Genomic DNA, 11,615 nt, shown 5'->3' with positions numbered 1-11,615 from the left:
TCCCTCCCGCAAATTTTTTGGAGTAGTTCTTCATACCACGATCATATCTGCGTGTCGATTCATCGATTCACCATATTATTTGTCAAATACGAGCACATCATCCACCCCAAGACAAACATTCGGTGTTTATTGTTGATCATGTGATCGTGTATGTCTGTCATTTTGCTTCAGGTTTTCTGAATAAAACAGGGCGTGGCTTGTTCATAAAATATTTATGCTTACCAAATGAATCGCTCAATATGCTCATTTGGCAATACTGTATGCTGTTGCAGGGTCTTAAAATGGCTACAGACTATAGATGCGCATATCACTTGATTGATTCTGTATGGATTCCTCACAGAGTATACTAAAGGGGAAGTGCGAAAGAATGTTTGGACTGTGCCCAATTAGACCTGAATTGTTCCTCTGACAAACGAATTTCTACAGTACATTGATGCACGCTTGGTACTGCTCGCTGCTCCTTCTTTGACTTCTGTGGTCAAACTGTTCATTAGCTCTAAAGCTAACCAGCTTCACGACATGCACTTTTATTTCGCGGAGTTTCTTGTTAGTTATGTTTCTTGGGAGTTGAGAAAGAAACATTCAGATTCAAAGAATACTTAGAAATTTAGGATACACATTCTTAGCAAGGTAGTCCATCGTATCGTGATAAACAAAATCTGTTTAATATAGGTCTCTTTTATTTCTAGGTCTGTTTAATTATAGACTTGTTCTTTATGTGATCTGCTAGCTAGTTCCTATCTTTTATTTACAACAAGATGTAATCAAATATTCATGAAGATCCAATTTTTTCCGCCAAAGCACTCAACGGAGTTTTGATCTTGGTCAAAGTGTGAGCTGAATGCTCTAAATTTGTGGTGACTTTTGCATTGGCAGATGGAGATCCCTTCAGTGGAGGTGACCAATGATAGCCGCGACGAAGCAAATGACATGGTTGCCCGGTCTGGTTCCGGCGCTGCTGCTGCAGACGGGCTAGCCGTGGCATCGTGCGCAGCTGTCCCACCGGATTCGACTACCCTGTGACATTTGGCCTCGGCTAAACCCCCTCCGGTCAGCTCCTCGTGTCCCCTTCGTCCTCTCCGGTCAGCTCCTCGTGTCCCCTTCGTCCTCTTCTATGTGATCTGTGGTACCATGGCTGTGGTGACTATATTCTCCGCATTTTTGTGGTGTGGTTCTCAGTTCTCCTGTTGTACTAGATATAATTTTGTTGCTGTAAAAAATGAATCTTGAGGTATGTAATTGTGCAACATTTTATATATTTTTGGCTACAATGGTATCTCTAGTCTAGTGCTAGTGGGCATGCTCATCTCGGTTCTATGTAATAGTATACTAAATAGAAAGCAAGTCATTCTTCTACATGAGATTTTATTTCTGGCTTTTGTTTCATTTGCGTACATGGTGTTGGATGAAAAAAAGGGAAAATCAAATGAGCTAGGTGTTTTATGTGCTAGCTAAAAACTGTACATGTTGTAGTGGCCTAGTCTCTGATTGAAACGGTTGTTTGACAACATATTCTTGAAACTTAACTTGATAGCTGGCGGCATCATCCCTTGCTACTAACTTCATTAACTGAAGTGACTTGTTTGTTCGAAAGATTAGGGGTAAAGGAATCTGTTTTAGACTTGGAAAGTTAGTATTTCTGAATATTTTGTATTTCTTGTGTAGCAGCGACTCAATATATCTGCATCCGCTGCAAGTTAAATTTACACTTTAGACTAATAGTGAAGATGTTAATTCATATCAATTAATTTGTCTTTTTGAATAGTGCCTAACTTTTATTATTTATTTGTGATTTCTGTGCCTATCACGGACCCCAACTTTACTACCAACACCATCACTGCGAAGGTTTCCACCGCCGTTGGCACACCATGGTGGCTCTCGGTGGTTTATGGACCCCAGGACGACTTGGACAAACTTGCCTTTCTCCAGGAGCTATGCGACATTCGTGCGGATTGCGCCGGTCCATGGATGATTTGCGGGGACTTCAACCTCATATACCGCGAGGAAGACAAGAATACTGGCAACCTAAATCGCCGGATGATGGGAAGGTTTCGACGCCTTCTCAATGATCTGGCTTTGAAGGAGGATTACCTCAACGGGCGACGGTACACGTGGTCTAATGAGCAATCGCCTCCCACGCTGGTGCACCTCGATCGCGTCCTATGCACGACGGACTGGGAAGAAGCCCATGGCGAGTGCCATCTGCGTTGCTTGGCGTCTGTCGTTTCGGATCACAGCCCTCTTTTACTCGACTGCTCTCCCATGCCTGCAGCACACCGGCGGTTCCACTTTGAAGAGTACTGGTTACGGTTGGACGGATTCCACGAAACGGTCACGGAGGCTTGGAACTCTGTGCACGACGCTGACCCTTTCCGCCGCATCCTGCTGCGCATGCAAGCCACGGCACGGAAGCTTACGAGCTGGAGTGCCCGTTCCGTTGGCAGCGTAAGGGACAGGATGGCCATCTCCCGCGAGCTCATCTCGAGATTCGACAAGGCCCAGGAGGATAGGCTCCTAACACCCCAGGAAGCATGGTTCCGCAAGCAACTGAGGCTAACCTACCTTGGTTTGGCATCCCTTGAGCGCACCATCGCTCGGCAAAGAGCCCGCATCGCCAACCTCAAAGATGGAGATGCGAATACCTCCTTCTTCCACAGGCAATGCACTTATAGGCGGCAAAAAAACCGAATCTTTAGCCTGACCAACGGTGACCGCGTGCTGACGGACCACGCTGATATGGCGGAGGCTGCCTTCTCCCACTTTGACGCGCTGCTTGGCACTGCTGTCGAGCGCGAACACACCCTGGACCTCTCGCAGCTCATAGAGCCATGTGACCTGCAGGACTTGGACGGGCCATTCAGCGCCGACGAGATCTGGAGCGCCGTCAAGAGGCTACCGGCGCGGAAAGCGCCTGGACCTGATGGGTTCACCGCTGAGTTTGTTCGTGCATGCTGGAGCACGGTCAAACAAGACCTGGTGGATGCTTTCCAGCAGCTCTACGAGATGCGTGGTCGTGGCTTCGCCTGCCTCAGCCAGGCGCTGCTCACACTGCTGCCGAAGCTCGCGGACGCAAGCCAACTGGGGGACTACCGCCCTATTAGCCTCATTCACTTGGTGGCCAAACTATTCGCTAAGGTGCTCTCCCTACGGCTCGCTCCAAAGCTAACTGACATGGTGAGCCGAAGCCAGAATGCTTTCATCGCCGGGAGAAGCCTCCACGACAATTTTGTCTTGGTCAAGCAAACTGCGAGGCTACTTCACCAGTTGGGCAATCCGAGGGTTTTGCTGAAACTTGACCTGGCCAAGGCGTTCGATTCCATATCTTGGCCATTCCTGTTTGAGGTCCCTCGCCAATATGGATTCGGTCAGAGGTTCCTGGAATGGATCGCCATCCTGCTTTCCTCAGCTAGCACCCGAGTCCTCATCAACGGCGAGCCTGGACCTCCAATCTGGCACAGGCGTGGGCTGCGCCAAGGCGACCCCCTGTCTCCGCAGCTGTTTGTGCTCGCCGTGGATGTGCTTGGACGATTGATTACACGCGCCACCAACCTGGGAGTCCTACAGCAGCTACACCACTCAAGGGTAATCCCTGCCATCTCCCTCTACGCCGACGACGTGATGATCTTCTGCCATCCAACACCCAGTGATGTTGTGGCCATCAGAGGGATCCTACGGGTGTTCAGCATCGCATCAGGTCTACGGGTCAACTATGCAAAAAGCTCGGCCACTTTGATCCGGTGCGACAGCGAGACTGCTGCACCCATCATTGCACAGCTCGGCTGCCCGATCGTGGACCTGCCTATCAAATACCTTGGCATTCCCCTTACAATCAGAAGACCAACTGCTGCACAACTACAACCTGTCGTCGATCGCATCGCGGGGCAGCTGCCGGCTTGGAAGGCCAAACTCATGAACAAAGCCGGCCGCCTTGTCTTTGTTAAGGCAATTCTTGGTGCCATCCCCCTACACCAGCTCTTGGTCTACGCACCACCAAAGAAGTCCCTCAAACAGATCGCCAAAATTCAGAGAGGCTTCCTTTGGGCTGGACGTGCACAAGCCAACGGAGGGCATTGCCATGTTAATTGGAACCGCGTATGCCGCCCTATCTCCCTTGGAGGCTTGGGAGTCCAAGATCTTGAACGCGCTGGCTTGGCACTACGCCTAAGGTGGCTCTGGTACACCAGGACGGACAGTAGCAGGGCTTGGAGTGGTCTAGAGTTACAGTTCTCGCTCGACGAACAGGCCCTCTTCTTTGCCTCGACCTACATGGAGGTCGGGAATGGCAGCAAAGCCCTCTTTTGGGAGGATCGCTGGATCCAAGGTAAAGCGGTCCGCGAGCTGGCGCCACAGTTATACAGCTGCGTCCCCAAGCGGCGACGCAAGACCACCACCGTCGCTGCTGGCCTAAACGGCAACAGCTGGGCTAGAGACATTCAGGGCGTCCTCGGCATCACCGAGATTGGGCAATATCTACAGCTCTGGCTGAACATTCAGAGCACCGCTCTTTCTGACGAGCCAGACCAGCTTATTTGGAGGTGGACTAACGATGGCAGCTACTCTGCCCGTTCCGCATATCTGGCAACCTTCCATGGATCAGTAGCTTGCCACTCTTGGAAGCTGATTTGGAAGACTTGGGCACCGCCGCGCGTGAATTTCTTCCACTGGCTCGCCAACCTGGACAGGTGCTGGACAGCAGACCGCCTCGCAAGACACGGCTTGCAACACCACACACGCTGCCCTCTATGTGACCAGGCGCCAGAAACCATGCATCACCTCATGCTCGAGTGCCCTTTCGCCAAAACCACCTGGCATGAAGTTCTCGCCTGGCTCAGGATGACAGCAAGAGCACCTAATGGCGAAGACACCCTCATGGATTGGTGGGTGCAGGCCAAACAGCAAACCCCCAAGCTATTGCGCAAGGGACTCGCCTCCGCAGCGCTTCTCACCCCTTGGATGCTTTGGAAACACCGCAATGACTGTATCTTCCAAGGAAGCCAGCCCTCTGTCCAAACCCTTGTCTCCATGATCAAGGACGAGGCCAACCTATGGGCTAGAGCAGGCGCAAAAGGGCTTAGAGTAGTCTTGCCATCCACCTGGGATGTGCACTAAGTTAGCCTACATCTCGTTGTATCTCGCCTACTAGGAGGTTGTAAATCATATTCTACCTTTTCAATGAAATGAAACGCAAAGGTCCTTTGCGTTTTCTCGAAAAAAAAAAATTTCTGTGATTGGGTCTGGAGTTTGGCTTGTTTGCATGCACAAAGCTATCAATATTGTTAGTACCCAGCGCTTCTGTTAGTTGGCATAAATGAATGGAAAGCTATGAATTTCCATCTACCTCTTTGTTAGAAAACCGTTAGTCGAGTTTATTTAATAAAATGTTTATTTTTAATGCTCCAGGTTTGCAGTTCTACTATGAAAACTCGGATCTGGAGTTTCCTTTTGGAGAATTCTTAATTTTTTAGTGCAGAAGATGCAAATGAATGCACATTATGGGGCGTAGGGTGGTGACGGAAGTGGTTCAATGTCAGCGCCGGATCCAGCGACCCCGACTGTAGTTGCTCTGAGTACGAGGACTACCACTGACAAGGTCTACTTTACTTGCCCACCTTAATCTTTCCACCATCCCCTCCCGTTTCTGCTCTGACTTTGTCGATTTTTGTATTGGAGTTTTTGTGCTCGGCTATGAGAGGGGAACACACTACAATTTTCCGATGCAGGCTTTACCAGTGCAGGCAGTGATTTTCTCATTCTTAAAAATGATTAGAGAATTCTCACACTCGAGAACACAATAGCTAGATTCTCTAACTAAAGCTTTTTCACATTGGAGAACACAATAGGTTGATTCTCAAACTAAAGCTTTTTCATGCCTAACATATTCAGTCCAATTGTCCATTGCTTGCTCTCTTGTGCGAGTACATGGCCTTGCAGTATTACTATTTGAGTGCAACCAATACAATGTTTTCTATGATGTGAGTGTTGAGTCGGTGACCGAGACCTCCACTATGATGTTTGGCTTCTACTACTTTCCGGCAGACCTCTACGAATACTTTGTACGGAAAAAAGATTAGCTTTCCCTATTTCATATATCGTACAGGCAGCAGCAACCATGTACTGCTTAGCAAGGGGAGAAAAAGATAGACCTGAACTTTAGTTTAGCTTTTTTATGTTTGTCATAATATTCTCCAATATTCAGATTGAGTGTCCTTTTTGCGAGGGGAAAATTCAGTATTTTAATGTGTGCTAATTGTACAACTGGAATTACTGACATGAGGATCATGATCAGTGGCTATTTCTTCTTCCTAATTGGGGGTGTTACTGACACCATGTTGTCATGATAATAGGTTCCTGTTACAAGTTGGGTACTTTCTTGTTATACAAGTTGGGTACTCTCTTATCAAGTTGGGTTTTTATTTAACCAAGTATCTTGTCGAGGAGGTCAAGATGGACATCAACAAGCCTGATACCGGTAATTTGTTCGTTCGCGTCTTTCCTGTGCTAAAGTGTTAGTTTCGTAATTTATCATCAGTTGTAACTAGGATGTTTGGATATTATTGCTAGATTATTTAATCGTGGAGCATGCTGTGACCTATGGCCAACTTACTGCCGTCAAGGACCTTCTTGATCATGGCGCTGATCTGTATCATAAACGTTCAGGTAACATCCCTCTTCTTCATTCAGCTGCAATTCATGGTATGTACACTTCATTGTCACTTTCTGATGTTGCAAGACTATGCGTTTATTTCGTGCGCTGGGTTTTTACAATTGCCTTGCCCCTTGTTTTGTGCTACGTAGAGTACTGGTGCTGGTATGGCATACATGGTTTTCATCTGTGTACATAATTGCTGTTATGATTGAAGCACAATGTACTACATGTTACAAAAAATTGAGATATTGTTGTTTAGATAATAAAGCACAATCTACGACATGCTTTCAGTTCTCTTATGTTAGGCTAGGTAGTGCATGAATGGTGTGCACAGATTGGACTCGAAACGGTTACTATGGTGCTTGTACTGATTAGGAGTCAAGCAATGTAGTTTTGTGGTATTTCATAAAAAAATGGTAGCTCTAGTGTATGTAATTTTTTCTACCGATTCATGATTGTTCTATTGAGTTGTAACTTGGAAGTACAGAAAAATGTTATATTAGCAATTTATGTGAACATGCTTAGACCTATGCAAAGTACTCCAGAAATAGCATATGCCTGAATTATCTTATCACATATGGGAGATGGTAACCTGTATATTGTTAAGACCTCTAGTGTGATGCTTTGAGTTTTCTCATTGATGATGTATCTATTAAGACAATATTGGTCATTCTGATCTTGGCATTAGATGTATTCATCATCAAAGATCAGTAGATTCTTGTACACTGTAATTTCAGGGCACACACTGAATAATTTTGCAAAGTTCCTGTCACATAAGGAAGATTGATTCACAAATTCCTGTTGTGCCTTTCTAAACTCCCTGTATTGTTTCACTCATATATGTCCCTAAACATGAACTTTGGATATGCTAACCCAAGTTGGCTTTAAATAATCAATCCATATGATTTGTGGCCCTTTTTTCCCATTATGATATTGTGTGATTATGTCGAGTATTTCTGACTTATATGTATGGTTCATTTGCAGATAGATCTAGAAGTTAAAATTGATAGTATTAGTTGATCCGAATTTTTTTTTGCTTCTTTTGTCAGAGTGTTCATGACCAACTTTATCTTTTGTAGTTAGTTATTACTTGTTTATAAAAGATTTTATGTTTAGTATTTCAAACTATTGTATCACTATTGTTCATGTCTTATTAGGGCTCATAGGTGGCATTTTTGTTCAGGTTTGATGTGCTGGGATTTTAAAAGTCATCTTATGCTCAAATGTGGGCACTAACTTTACTGAAACTTAGTGTAGCATGAAGGTTTGATTTGATTCCGTATTGAGGTCCCTAGGTCACTTCCATCAGTCAAGAAGAACTTGAAGAAGGTATTCCCTTGGATCATTTAGATGGAATTCATGCTTATTGTAGATATGTAGCTGCACTGGAGATTTGTATTATATGATGTCAAAATTAAGTCATTTTCTGCTCAAATGTGAGCATTGCATTTACTGAGACTTTGCGTAGCACATGAAGGAACCTGGGCATTGGTCTGGCTGCTCTTGTCCGATTGTTTCTTGGTCGTGTGGTACTGTGTTGCTTACATGGTTTGGAGGATGGCCATTGACCTTCTAGGTTTCTAAGAAGCTAGGTTAGTTGCCTGTATTAGTTCTACGAGGAAATAAATTTGAACTAGATTGGTGAAGTAGCTAGTATTTTAATTGTGCAAGTCTCTGTAGCGTGACAACTGTTCAACAATCAGAGATTTCACTTGTTCCCCGGTCAGATTTGTCAAATTTGTCAGTGCTCTACTACAGGTTTATGTCGAAATATCCTCCACTAGTTGTTGCCTTCACCTAATTACTATGTTTTTTTCAGTTGGAAGCCTAATTTTACAGTAGTTGTTCCGTTGGGCTTTAATTGTGCAAGTCTGCAAAATATTGCATGATATTTTACTGATCATATAAATGACATCATCTTTTCCCCTCTAACGTTGCGGCTTTGTTGATGTAATCAGAGTGCAACGATCTATGCTTGCAAAATTTTCTTAATCATGTTTTTGAATGGTGATTGCTTCAGTTAGTCACTATGTTTATTCTTGGATGATGATAATCTTTTAATGATCATCCCCATTTTTTCCCAATACTGCGCATTTTATGTTTAGTGATGTAATTATGGTCCAGCTTCCTCTATTTGCAAAATTTCATGTACCCCACCGATGTATGGTGGTGACTTGCTTGTCCGGTTTTCAGTAAATACTTTTTTCTTCACATCTGTTTCTAGATTTCTTCTACATATGTTTCCTTCCAACAACATATCTTGTTTAACGAACATGCAATAAATAGAACTTAGTTTCCAGTTGGTTGTCCTAACCCTGGCATTCGTTGTTTAGGAGTGTTTTTCATGTTTGACTGTTCCCCACAGATTTCTATTGGAATATGTCATGGTACACCTTTTTTTAAGTTCCACAATAAATTTCCGTACACATATTATCGTTAACAATATCTGTTAGTTGTTTTCACTCCATTTGCCTGTAAAATGGAATTTGGTAGGTATTGCCAATGAGCACGTGGTTTCTAAAGTTCTATTTAGTTCGCCAAGGATAAATTAAGATTTAACCTACTAAAGCTAGTGATGCCTTGTCAACTGGAATGCCTTTAAAAAATACTTGCACAAATTTATGGCATTTGGAAAATTAGTCGGTTATATTCTTTTTCTTTTCTCAACCTGTTTTGGCATCTTACCTGCAGTAAGATGGGAATAAAGGATCACATCATGTCTGTTTTAGGCTACTCCTTGTTTTCTTTCTTGATATGGAAGCATAATTCTTGATAATATTTATTTGACGCCTCTTGCTCTGCTCTTCTGAGCTCTATATGTTCCATCTCCGGTTGTTGTGCAAGCTGTTAGCTTTCTACTTTGGAACTCATCTTATAGTTTTAGAATCTTAATTTAGTTGCTTGATCATTGTGAGATATTGTTGTGCATTGATAATATTTCTCACATGTTCACACAAGTAATTTATTCAAGTTAGTTTGACTACTTTTGTGTATAATCTGTTATTCCCAATTGCAATTTCTGCTTGTTTGATGCTATGTTATGTTTGAGCATCTTCCAGCATTCCTTATAGTTCTATCCAAATGCAGTACTCAGGATAACATACCCCTTCTACTAGTATTTCATTTAGTTAACATCTTGTTGGTTTTGTTTCTAAATTTTCAGGCAAGAACATGGGAGCTCTGGTACATGTGTTGGAAGCTCTTCCTTGGTCACTTGACTCGACCAAGGCGTTGAGGGCGACAAGGAACGAGTTCTAGAGAGTCTTAGCCTTCCTCTTACAGTTTCCCCACTACCTGCCACTGAGCTCCAGGATCCGCAAGATGTTAGCGGTGGCAGGGAGCGAGGGATCGACTGTGCAACGGCGACAATGGTCTCAGCTGGTGAGGGAAACAACACAGAAACAACACAGAGACGAAAAAAGGCGTCCCTGTGGGGTTATATTCACAGTGGCATGCTTTACTACAGCTTGCAGGTTTTGACCCCCTTCCTCCCCTCTCACTTGTCACTGGTTACACGTGTGTTATTTGTAATGAGTTTGTTATTTAAACGATAAAATAAGTAGTATAGACATTGTTACTTGGCTTTTCTATCTTGGACATTGTTTAAGAAGGACATGGTTATTTAACCTTAGCATGTGTATGTGAAGCGTAGAAGCTTCCGGAACATATACTACGCCGGAGTATGTTGCCTAGTGTATGTGTTGCGCCTTGTGATCTATCATGTAAATTTATTAGGTGATTTTCTTCAAATGTCTATATGAACTTGGACTGGTGGTCTACTCTTCCTGTAGGCTGTGTCTATCTAATGGTTACTTAATGCTAGCTATACCTTGTGCTGTGATGCTCCAGCAGCTGGTTTCTGATTTAGTAGGTGTTGACACTAGTTGCTGTTCACTTGCTGATTTTCTTAATTACTAGTGTTTGAGCTAATTAATCTCAACCCTAAAACCAGATTTTTATTTAATGCGGGCTTGACCTGGAGCTTGCGGTCATGCATATCAGCTGGTCAAAACTATGATTTGAGGGTGGATCAAGCTTTTTCTGGTTTGAACCTTATGCTGATAAGATCAGAAGCTTTATTACCATGAACTGCACACACTGGATAAATTTGAAGCCGATCAGTCGAAGGAAATTTCATGAAGAAAAGTAGATGCGAGCAGCTCAACGAGGTAAACCAAGATTAGTTGTATGTAAACAACTTTTGTAGATGCTAAAACTGCATGCATGTCGCTTTTCAAGTATCTCACATAGAAGTACTATGTAAATTAAGCTTTCGGTGAAGAGATTTTAATACAAAAAAAGTTACTACAATGAGCACTAAAAGGGGAAAATGTTGCTTCTATTGATTGTGAGGCATATTCTTGTACCCTGAACCTCACTTAGTTTAGTAAGAAAATTGAAAAAGGGAAACTGTATGTTTAAATCCCGTGCCTTGCCAAATGAATAGAGATGACGACTAGAATTTTCAATATCTTATTGCGTGTTTCTTTAATGTCAACAGATTAATATCCTTTCCAGTCAAGAAGAACAGAAAATATAGCTTTTTCCTGGTACTAAAGTTGTCAAGGATATATGTATCTTGCATGGTGGCTCCGCTCTTTATGCATCATTGGGCACAAGGCTATCACTTAGGTTTTTTGTGAATTTATGAAAAAATTGTGGTTCCTTTTATGTTTTGTTGTTGCCTTCGAGCTTGTTTGTCCTTATTTCTTTTCAACACTTCTCATTGTATTTGAATCCAGCATGACGACTGTCAGTGTTGCTCTTCACTGCAATTTGTCGGTAGTAATCTGACTTTGCAACTCTACTGTACTTGCAGCTACTTCTACTAACTCCTTTTATTATCCCAATAATTTAGCAATAAAATATTTGTCTGATATATAATTCCTGATGTTAGGGTGTTAAGTTTGATTAGTGGAGCTTTGGAACTGGACTTGAATGTTCTAAAAGTGGCTATGTTCTTTTGTTT

The 11,615-nt window shown here is 43.3% G+C and overlaps 2 long non-coding RNA genes across 2 annotated transcripts; both read left to right on the top strand.

Moving 5' to 3' along the window:
- Window positions 1-5,521: 5,521 nt before the first annotated feature.
- Window positions 5,522-7,917, top strand: LOC124659143. Its single transcript, XR_006989456.1, has 4 exons — window positions 5,522-5,590; window positions 6,345-6,469; window positions 6,562-6,657; window positions 7,830-7,917. It is a non-coding gene; the product is annotated as an uncharacterized LOC124659143 (long non-coding RNA).
- A 2,148-nt stretch (window positions 7,918-10,065) lies between these two features.
- LOC124659099 lies at window positions 10,066-11,376 on the top strand. Its single transcript, XR_006989447.1, has 3 exons — window positions 10,066-10,119; window positions 10,599-10,815; window positions 11,148-11,376. It is a non-coding gene; the product is annotated as an uncharacterized LOC124659099 (long non-coding RNA).
- Window positions 11,377-11,615: the final 239 nt, after the last annotated feature.

This window comes from Lolium rigidum, chromosome 6, assembly GCF_022539505.1.
Source record: "Lolium rigidum isolate FL_2022 chromosome 6, APGP_CSIRO_Lrig_0.1, whole genome shotgun sequence".
Lineage (NCBI taxonomy): Eukaryota > Viridiplantae > Streptophyta > Magnoliopsida > Poales > Poaceae > Lolium > Lolium rigidum.
Note: the sequence above shows the minus strand (reverse complement) of the source record. Positions and strands in the feature narration are given on the sequence as shown.